This window comes from Triticum urartu, unplaced genomic scaffold, assembly GCF_056163025.1.
Source record: "Triticum urartu cultivar PI428250 unplaced genomic scaffold, HENAU_Tu73 scaffold2, whole genome shotgun sequence".
Lineage (NCBI taxonomy): Eukaryota > Viridiplantae > Streptophyta > Magnoliopsida > Poales > Poaceae > Triticum > Triticum urartu.
Window position 1 is genome coordinate 1945403 of NW_028260368.1, and position 11796 is coordinate 1957198.

Sequence of the window (11796 nt, forward strand, 5' to 3'; positions counted from 1 at the left end):
TTAAAATTATCAAATCGAATCTCAATTAAGAACCAATTCAAATTCATATAATAAAAGAATAAGGAAACACTACCTCACCCCTATTGATAACCATTTTGGCCACTACCGTCAAAACAAACCCTAACCCTAGTTTGAGGATAGAACTATGGTATGGTTTCTCTAAACCCAGTATCGGCAGGCCCAGTTACTCTCTTGCCCGAACTTATGCGAAGTAAAAATTTATCGAATTCGATCAGCACTATAAAAAAAACCTAAGTATTTTATTGATCAGGCGGCACCCAGATTTGAACTGGGGATAAAGGATTTGCAGTCCCCTGCCTTACCGCTTGGCCATGCCGCCAAAAAATCCGATCAAAAATCTAGAAAACAGCAAGTATTCATCCACGTTTTCTTACGAAAAGCCCCTTTTATTTTGAATATAATTCTACTTACTTTTTTCCAATCTTTTTCAAAAAATCTATTCCTGCTTTTTTTGATCCAGTTTCTATTATTCTCCTCGATAGATTCTATCTTAAAACATACATTGTTAACACAATAAAACTTCCCATTTCTTTCTATTGAGATGAAAAAGAAGAAAAAGTGGATTTCTATTCACAGGCTGCAAAATTCAGAATAAATTGGAACCGTTAACTAGAATTCTCTTTTTTTTATTGCAGTAGTGAACTACTCTTAAATCGGTATTATCTCCCCCCCCTTCAATGGCATAATAAAATATTATGGCTTTATGCTTAATCCGTGTATAGGTAAACTTTAGGTCCGAACAGCATTATTATCCAAAGATCCCCTTTATGTACATATCTCTATGGGGAATCATGCTTTAATTTTTCAAAGTATTAAATTAAATATCTTGAATAAAAAAAGGAAATTTGCTCTGATATAGAGTATAACCTGACTATCTTGGCGTACCCAAGTGAAATTACGATAAAAGAAAAGCATGGATATGGGGAGAGGTGGATAACTAGATTGGCATGTACTTAAAAAAGGGACTTACTTTATTTTAGAATTCCACAATGAAATACTGAATTTTCTAGCAATTATACTACTCCGATCCGAAATAAAAAAGAACCCTCAAATTATTTTGAGAAATTAAAGTAAGCACGCTATTCTAAATCGAAGTAAAGTCAAACTTTCTAGTATATTATATTACGGCTTTATTACATTCATAGAAAGGAGATAAAATGAGAAATCTTTGCCATCCAATCTGATTAGAATATCATAACATAAAGTATAAGTGGCAGAATTTTTTTTGTAGGAATGTTTTATCAATTCATTTTCATTTCATTTGTACCCCTGGCAAACTCGAACTTTCGTCCAAATGGTCTCTATTCATATGTATGAAATACATATATGAAATACGTATGTGGAGTTCCCTAGAATTTCATGTGATTCAGTAAACAGAATATAGATTCCATGATTGCTAGATCGATCCATAGGGATTGATGAAGAGTGAGCTGATAATGGAATTTTTCTTTGATAAACAGGAAACTTAAGATTAAGATGCTCCGGAATGGAAACGAGGGAATGTCCACAATACCCGGATTTAGTCAGATCCAATTCGAGGGATTTTGTAGGTTCATTAATCAAGCCTTGGCAGAAGAACTTGACAAGTTTCCAACAATTAAAGATCCAGATCACGAAATTGCATTTCAATTATTTGCGAAAGGATATCAACTGCTAGAACCCTCGATAAAAGAAAGAGATGCTGTGTATGAATCACTCACCTATTCTTCCGAATTATATGTATCTGCGAGATTAATTTTTGGTTTCGATGTGCAAAAGCAAACCATTTCTATCGGAAACATTCCTATAATGAATTCCTTAGGAACCTTTATTATAAATGGAATATACCGAATTGTGATCAATCAAATATTGCTAAGTCCTGGTATTTACTACCGCTCGGAATTAGATCATAAGGGAATTTCTATCTACACTGGCACTATAATATCAGATTGGGGGGGGAGATCGGAATTAGCAATTGATAAAAAAGAAAGGATATGGGCTCGCGTGAGTAGAAAACAAAAGATATCTATTCTAGTTCTATCATCAGCTATGGGTTCGAATCTAAGAGAAATTCTGGATAATGTTTCCTACCCTGAAATTTTCTTGTCTTTCCCGAATGCTAAAGAGAAGAAGAGGATTGAGTCAAAAGAAAAAGCTATTTTGGAGTTTTATCAACAATTTGCTTGTGTAGGTGGGGACCTGGTATTTTCGGAGTCCTTATGCGAGGAATTACAAAAGAAATTTTTTCAACAAAAATGTGAATTAGGAAGGATTGGTCGACGAAATATGAATCGGAGACTTAATCTTGATATTCCTCAGAACAATACATTCTTGTTACCACGAGATGTATTGGCCGCTACGGATCATTTGATTGGAATGAAATTTGGAACGGGTATACTTGACGATGACGATATGAATCACTTGAAAAATAAACGTATTCGTTCGGTTGCGGATCTGTTACAAGATCAATTCGGATTGGCTCTTGGTCGTTTACAACATGCAGTTCAAAAAACTATTCGTAGAGTATTCATACGTCAATCGAAACCGACTCCCCAAACTTTGGTAACTCCAACTTCAACTTCAATTTTATTAATAACTACTTATGAGACCTTTTTTGGCACATACCCGTTATCTCAAGTTTTTGATCAAACGAATCCATTGACACAAACTGTTCATGGGCGAAAAGTGAGTTGTTTAGGTCCTGGAGGGTTGACGGGGAGAACCGCAAGTTTTCGGAGCCGAGATATTCATCCGAGTCACTATGGGCGTATTTGTCCAATTGACACGTCTGAAGGAATCAATGTTGGACTTACTGGATCCTTAACAATTCATGCGAGAATTGATCACTTGTGGGGATCCATAGAGAGTCCGTTTTATGAAATATCTGCTGAGAAAGCAAAAGAAAAAAAAGAGAGACAGGTGGTTTATCTATCACCAAATAGAGATGAATATTATATGATAGCAGCAGGAAATTCTTTGTCCTTGAATCAAGGTATTCAGGAAGAACAGGTTGTTCCGGCTAGATACCGTCAAGAATTCTTGACTATTGCATGGGAACAGATTCATGTTAGAAGTATTTTTCCTTTCCAATATTTTTCTATTGGGGGTTCTCTCATTCCTTTTATTGAGCACAATGATGCGAATCGGGCTTTAATGAGTTCTAATATGCAGCGCCAAGCAGTTCCGCTTTCTCGGTCCGAGAAATGCATTGTTGGAACTGGATTGGAACGCCAAACAGCTCTAGATTCGAGGGTTTCCATTATAGCCGAACGCGAGGGAAAGATCATTTCTACTGATAGTCATAAGATACTTTTATCAAGTAGTGGGAAGACTATAAGTATTCCTTTAGTTAACCACCGTCGCTCTAACAAAAATACTTGTATGCACCAAAAACCCCGGGTTCCACGGGGTAAATCCATTAAAAAAGGACAAATTTTAGCAGAAGGAGCTGCTACAATTGGGGGCGAACTTGCTTTAGGAAAAAACGTATTAGTAGCTTATATGCCATGGGAAGGTTACAATTTTGAAGACGCAGTACTAATTAGCGAACGTTTGGTATATGAAGATATTTATACCTCTTTTCACATCCGGAAATATGAAATTCAGACGGATACGACAAGCCAGGGCTCCGCTGAAAAAATCACTAAAGAAATACCACATCTAGAAGAACATTTACTCCGCAATTTGGACAGAAATGGAGTTGTTAGGTTGGGATCCTGGGTAGAAACTGGTGATATTTTAGTAGGTAAATTAACGCCTCAGATAGCGAGCGAATCATCTTATATCGCGGAAGCTGGATTATTACGGGCCATATTTGGCCTTGAGGTTTCCACTTCAAAAGAAACTTCTCTGAAATTACCTATAGGTGGAAGAGGGCGCGTTATCGATGTGAAATGGATCCAAAGGGACCCGCTCGACATAATGGTTCGTGTATATATTTTACAGAAACGTGAAATCAAAGTTGGGGATAAAGTAGCCGGAAGACATGGGAATAAAGGGATCATTTCCAAAATTTTGCCTAGGCAAGATATGCCCTATTTGCAAGATGGAACACCCGTTGATATGGTCTTCAATCCCTTAGGAGTACCCTCCCGAATGAATGTGGGACAAATATTTGAAAGCTCGCTCGGATTAGCGGGGGATCTGCTAAAGAAACATTATAGAATAGCACCCTTTGATGAGAGATATGAGCAAGAGGCTTCAAGAAAACTTGTGTTTTCAGAATTATATGAAGCCAGTAAAGAAACAAAAAATCCATGGGTATTTGAACCCGAGTACCCGGGAAAAAGCAGAATATTTGATGGAAGAACAGGCGACCCCTTTGAGCAACCTGTTCTAATAGGGAAGTCCTATATCTTAAAATTAATTCATCAAGTTGATGAGAAAATTCATGGGCGTTCTACTGGGCCCTACTCACTTGTTACACAACAACCGGTTAGAGGAAGAGCCAAGCAAGGGGGACAACGAGTAGGAGAAATGGAAGTTTGGGCTTTAGAAGGATTTGGTGTTGCTCATATTTTACAAGAGATACTTACTTATAAATCTGACCATCTTATAGCTCGCCAAGAAATACTTAATGCTACGATCTGGGGAAAAAGAATACCTAATCATGAGGATCCTCCAGAATCTTTTCGAGTGCTCGTTCGAGAACTACGATCTTTGGCTCTAGAACTGAATCATTTCCTTGTATCTGAAAAGAACTTCCAGGTTAATAGGGAGGAAGTTTGATCGGAATAAATATAAATTCTTTTCTTATTTCTATTTTATGATTGACCAATATAAACATCAACAACTTCAAATTGGACTCGTTTCCCCTCAACAAATAAAGGCTTGGGCTAACAAAAACCTACCTAATGGAGAAGTCGTTGGCGAAGTCACAAGGCCCTCTACTTTTCATTATAAAACCGATAAACCAGAAAAAGATGGATTGTTTTGCGAAAGAATCTTTGGACCCATAAAAAGCGGGATTTGCGCTTGTGGCAATTCTCGAGCGAGCGGAGCTGAAAACGAAGACGAAAGATTTTGCCAAAAATGCGGGGTCGAATTTGTGGATTCTCGGATACGAAGATATCAAATGGGATACATCAAACTCGCATGTCCCGTGACTCATGTGTGGTATTTGAAAGGTCTTCCTAGTTATATCGCGAATCTTTTAGATAAACCTCTTAAGAAGTTGGAGGGCCTAGTATACGGCGATTTCTCTTTTGCTAGGCCCAGCACTAAAAAACCCACTTTTTTACGATTACGAGGTTTATTCGAAGAGGAAATTGCATCCTGTAACCACAGCATTTCTCCCTTTTTTTCTACCCCAGGCTTTGCAACATTTCGAAATCGGGAAATTGCGACAGGAGCAGGTGCTATTAGAGAACAATTAGCAGATTTGGATTTGCGAATTATTATAGAGAATTCTTTGGTCGAATGGAAGGAATTAGAAGACGAGGGGTATAGTGGAGATGAGTGGGAAGATAGAAAAAGACGAATAAGAAAAGTTTTTTTGATTAGACGCATGCAATTGGCGAAACATTTTATTCAAACAAATGTAGAACCAGAATGGATGGTTTTGTGCTTATTACCGGTTCTTCCTCCCGAATTGAGACCTATTGTTTATAGGTCTGGAGATAAAGTAGTGACTTCAGACATTAATGAACTTTATAAGAGAGTTATCCGTCGGAACAACAATCTTGCCTATCTATTAAAAAGAAGTGAATTAGCGCCAGCAGATTTAGTAATGTGCCAGGAAAAATTGGTACAAGAAGCCGTGGATACACTTCTTGATAGTGGGTCCCGCGGGCAACCGACGAGGGATGGTCACAATAAAGTATACAAATCACTTTCAGATGTAATTGAAGGTAAAGAGGGAAGGTTTCGCGAGACTCTGCTTGGGAAACGGGTCGATTACTCGGGGCGTTCTGTCATTGTTGTGGGTCCTTCGCTTTCATTACATCAATGTGGATTACCTCTAGAGATAGCAATAAAGCTTTTTCAGCTATTTGTAATTCGCGATTTAATCACGAAACGCGCCACTTCTAATGTAAGGATTGCTAAAAGGAAAATTTGGGAAAAAGAACCCATTGTATGGGAAATACTTCAAGAAGTTATGCGGGGACATCCTGTACTGTTAAATAGAGCACCTACCCTGCATAGATTAGGCATACAGGCCTTTCAACCCACTTTAGTAGAGGGGCGTACTATTTCTTTACACCCATTAGTGTGTAAGGGTTTCAATGCGGACTTTGATGGAGATCAAATGGCTGTTCATCTACCTTTATCCTTGGAAGCTCAGGCAGAAGCCCGTTTACTTATGTTTTCTCATATGAATCTCTTATCTCCCGCTATTGGGGATCCTATTTGCGTACCAACCCAAGACATGCTTATCGGGCTTTATGTATTAACGATTGGAAAGCGTCGAGGTATTTGTGCAAATAGATATAATAGTTGCAGAAACTACCCAAATCTAAAAGTAAATTACAATAATAATAATAATTTTAAATATAGGAAAGATAAAGAACCCCATTTTTCTAGTTCTTATGATGCACTGGGAGCTTATAGACAAAAACTAATCAGTTTAGATAGTCCCTTGTGGCTACGATGGAACCTGGATCAACGCGTCATTGGGTCAAGAGAAGTTCCGATTGAAGTTCAATATGAATCTTTGGGGACTTATCATGAGATTTATGCCCACTATCTAATAATGGGAAATAGAAAAAAAGAAATTCGTTCGATATACATTCGAACCACTCTTGGTCATATTTCTTTTTATAGAGAAATAGAGGAAGCCATACAAGGATTTAGTCAGGCCTATTCATACACTACCTAAACAAGAAAGTTAGATTCGGCGATGCCCCTCCCCTTTCGGGGGGCATTCCGATTTCCCTAGTATCATCATTATTTGCCACGCGAATCCAGATTGAGATTGAGGCAATTAAGTTAATTAAATTTTCGAATCACTGACTCAGGCCCATTGTCGAATCCTACTCAGCAATTGTCGAATCCTACTCAGCCGAAAAGGGGGTACTTATGTATGGCGGAACGGGCCAATCTGGTCTTTCATAATAAAGAGATAGACGGAACTGGTATGAAACGACTTATTAGCAGATTAATAGATCATTTTGGAATGGGATATACATCCCATATACTGGATCAACTAAAGACTCTGGGCTTCCATCAAGCCACTACTACATCGATTTCGTTAGGAATCGAGGATCTTTTAACAATACCCTCTAAGGGATGGTTAGTCCAAGACGCGGAACAACAGAGTTTTCTTTTGGAGAAACACTATTATTATGGGGCTGTACACGCGGTAGAAAAATTACGCCAATCTGTTGAGATATGGTATGCGACAAGTGAATATTTGAAACAAGAAATGAATTCAAATTTTCGGATAACGGATCCTTCTAATCCAGTCTATCTAATGTCTTTTTCAGGAGCCAGAGGAAATGCATCTCAAGTACACCAATTAGTAGGTATGAGAGGATTAATGTCGGACCCTCAAGGACAAATGATTGATTTACCTATTCAAAGCAATTTACGCGAGGGACTTTCTTTGACAGAATATATAATTTCCTGCTATGGAGCCCGCAAAGGGGTTGTAGATACTGCTGTGCGAACAGCAGATGCTGGATATCTTACACGTAGACTTGTTGAAGTAGTTCAACATATTATTGTGCGTAGAAGAGATTGTGGTACTATCCGAGGTATTTCTGTAAGTCCTCAAAATGGGATGACGGAAAAACTTTTTGTCCAAACACTAATTGGTCGTGTATTAGCAGACGATATATATATCGGTTCACGATGCATTGCCGCGCGAAATCAAGATATTGGAATTGGATTAGTCAATCGATTCATAACTGCCTTTCGAGCACAACCATTTCGAGCACAACCAATATATATTAGAACCCCCTTTACTTGCCGAAGCACTTCTTGGATCTGTCAATTATGCTATGGCCGGAGTCCTACTCATAGTGATCTGGTCGAATTGGGAGAAGCCGTAGGTATTATTGCAGGTCAATCAATTGGGGAGCCAGGGACTCAACTAACATTAAGAACTTTTCATACTGGCGGAGTATTCACAGGGGGTACTGCCGACCTTGTACGATCCCCTTCGAATGGAAAAATAAAATTCAATGAGAATTTGGTTCACCCCACACGTACCCGTCATGGGCAGCCTGCTTTTCTATGTTATATAGACTTGCATGTAACTATTCAGAGTCAAGATATTCTATATAGTGTGAATATTCCCTCAAAAAGCTTGATTCTAGTGCAAAATGATCAATATGTAAAATCCGAACAAGTAATTGCGGAGATTCGTGCCGGAACGTCCACTTTACATTTTAAAGAAAGGGTACAAAAGCATATTTATTCTGAATCAGACGGCGAAATGCACTGGAGTACTGATGTTTACCATGCGCCCGAATATCAATATGGTAATCTTCGCCGATTACCAAAAACAAGCCATTTATGGATATTGTCAGTAAGTATGTGCAGATCCAGTATAGCGTCTTTTTCACTCCACAAGGATCAAGATCAAATGAATACTTATGGTAAAAAAGATAGGGAAATTCTTGATTATTCAACGTCGGATCGAATCATGTCCAATGGCCATTGGAATTTTATCTATCCTTCTATTTTTCAAGATAATTCAGATTTGTTGGCGAAAAAGCGAAGAAATAGGTTCGTCATTCCATTACAATATCATCAAGAACAAGAGAAAGAACTAATATCCTGTTTTGGGATTTCGATTGAAATCCCCCTTATGGGTGTTTTACGTAGAAATACTATTTTTGCTTATTTTGACGATCCCCGATACAGAAAAGATAAAAAGGGTTCAGGAATTGTTAAATTTAGATATAGGACCCTAGAAGAAGAATATAGGACTCGAGCGGAAGACTCAGAAGAGGAATATGAGACCCTAGAAGACGAATACAGGACCCGAGAGGACGAATATGAATATGAAACCCTAGAAGAATCTAAATATGGAATCCTAGAAGACGAATACGAATATGAAACCCTAGAAGACGAATATGGGAGCCCAGAAAACGAATATGGGAACCCAGAGAACGAATATAGGACTTTAGAGAAAGACTCAGAAGAGGAATATGGGAGCCCAGAGAGCAAATATAGGACCCAAGAGGACGAATATGGAACTCTAGAGGAAGACTCAGAAGACGAATATGGCAGCCCCGGGGAAAGCGCAGAGGAAAAATATGGTACTTTAGAGGAAGACTCAGAAGAAGATTCAGAGGACGAATACGAGAGCCCAGAGGAAGATTCCATCTTAAAAAAAGAGGGTTTGATTGAGCATCGAGGAACAAAAGAATTTAGTCTAAAATACCAAAAAGAAGTAGATCGGTTTTTTTTCATTCTTCAAGAACTTCATATCTTGCCGAGATCTTCATCCCTAAAGATACTTGACAATAGTATTATTGGAGTGAATACACAACTCACAAAAAATACAAGAAGTCGACTAGGCGGACTGGTCCGAGTGAAGAGAAAAAAAAGCCATACGGAACTCAAAATATTTTCCGGAGATATTCATTTTCCTGAAGAGGCGGATAAGATATTAGGTGGCTGTTTGATACCGCCAGAAAGACAAAAAAAAGATTCTAAGGAATCAAAAAAAAGGAAAAATTGGGTCTATGTTCAACGGAAAAAAATTCTCAAGAGCAAGGAAAAGTATTTTGTTTCCGTTCGCCCTACAGTGGCATATGAAATGGACGAAGGAAGAAATTTAGCAACACTTTTCCCGCAGGATCTCTTGCAAGAAGAAAATAATCTCCAAATTCGACTTGTCAATTTTATTTCTCATGAAAATAGCAAGTTAACTCAAAGAATTTATCACACAAATAGTCAATTTGTTAGAACTTGCTTAGTAGTGAATTGGGAACAAGAAGAAAAAGAAAAGGCTGGTGCTTCCCTTGTTGAGGTAAGAGCAAATGATCTTATTCGCGATTTCCTAAGAATTGAGTTAGTCAAGTCCACTATTTCGTATACACGAAAAAGGTATGGTAGGACAAGTGCAGGACCGATTCCCCATAATAGGTTAGATCGCGCCAATATCAATTCTTTTTATTCCAAGGCGAAGATTGAATCACTTAGCCAACATCCAGAAGCTATTGGCACTTTGTTGAATCGAAATAAAGAATACCACTCTTTGATGATTTTGTCGGCATCCAACTGTTCTCGAATTGGTTTATTCAAGAATTCAAAACATCCCAATGCGATAAAAGAATGGAATCCTAGAATTCCTATTCGAGAAATTTTTGGGCCCTTAGGCGCTATTGTAGCTAGTATATCGCATTTTTCTTCATCTTACTATTTACTAACGCATAATAAAATCCTGTTAAAAAAATATTTGTTCGTTGACAATTTAAAACAAACCTTCCAAGTACTTCAAGAACTTAAATACTCTTTAATAGATGAAAATAAAAGGATTTCTAATTTCGATAGTAACATAATGTTGGATCCATTCCTTTTGAATTGTCACTTTGTCCATCATGATTCTTGGGAAGAGACATTGGCAATAATTCACCTTGGACAATTTATTTGTGAAAATGTATGTCTATTTAAATCGCACATAAAAAAATCCGGTCAAATTTTCATTGTAAATATGAATTCCTTTGTTATAAGAGCAGCTAAACCTTATTTGGCCACTACAGGAGCAACTGTTAATGGTCATTATGGAGAAATCCTTTACAAGGGAGATAGGTTAGTTACGTTTATATATGAAAAATCGAGATCTAGTGACATAACGCAAGGTCTTCCAAAAGTGGAACAAATCTTTGAAGCGCGTTCAATTGATTCATTATCCCCGAATCTCGAAAGGAGAATTGAGGATTGGAATGAGCGTATACCAAGAATTCTTGGGGTCCCTTGGGGATTCTTGATTGGAGCTGAGCTAACCATAGCCCAAAGTCGTATCTCTTTGGTTAATAAAATCCAAAAGGTTTATCGATCCCAAGGGGTACAGATCCATAATAGACATATAGAGATTATTATACGCCAAGTAACATCAAAAGTGCGGGTTTCCGAAGATGGAATGTCTAATGTTTTTTCGCCTGGGGAATTAATCGGACTATTGCGAGCGGAACGAGCAGGACGAGCTTTGGATGAATCGATCTATTATCGGGCAATCTTATTGGGAATAACAAGGGCTTCCCTGAATACCCAAAGTTTCATATCTGAAGCAAGTTTTCAAGAAACTGCTCGAGTTTTAGCAAAAGCTGCCCTACGAGGTCGCATTGATTGGTTGAAAGGCTTGAAAGAAAACGTAGTTCTGGGGGGGATTATACCTGTTGGTACCGGATTCCAAAAATTTGTGCATCGTTCCCCACAAGACAAGAACCTTTATTTCGAAATAAAAAAAAAAAATCTATTCGCGTCGGAAATGAGAGATTTTTTGTTTCTCCATACAGAATTAGTTTCTTCAGATTCTGACGTAACAAACAATTTTTATGAGACATAAGAACCCCCATAAAAATATTTTTTACTTTACTAGACTTTTGAACTTAGAACACTAACAGGTCAAATTTTAGATTTTTAAGATTTTTATTTTAATAAGTAAAACAAGTCAGTTAATTCATTAAGGTGGTTATGTTTATACCATGTATCAATGGCCAACTCTTATCTTAGTACAAGGTTCTCTCGGAACAATTATTATTTATTTCAAGCTATTTCGGATCTTTCTTAATCTTCAAAAAGAACTAAATTCCGTAATGGAATGGTAGGATTAAAAAAAAGGAAGTGTGGAAAAAATGACAAGAAGATATTGGAACATTAATTTGAAAGAGATGATAGAAG

At 37.7% G+C, this 11796-nt stretch overlaps 1 non-coding gene across 1 annotated transcript; it reads right to left on the reverse strand.

Annotated features, from left to right (window-relative positions):
* Positions 1–269: 269 nt before the first annotated feature.
* Positions 270–340, reverse strand: TRNAC-GCA (transfer RNA cysteine (anticodon GCA)). The gene has a single exon. It is a non-coding gene; the product is annotated as a tRNA-Cys (tRNA).
* Positions 341–11796: the final 11456 nt, after the last annotated feature.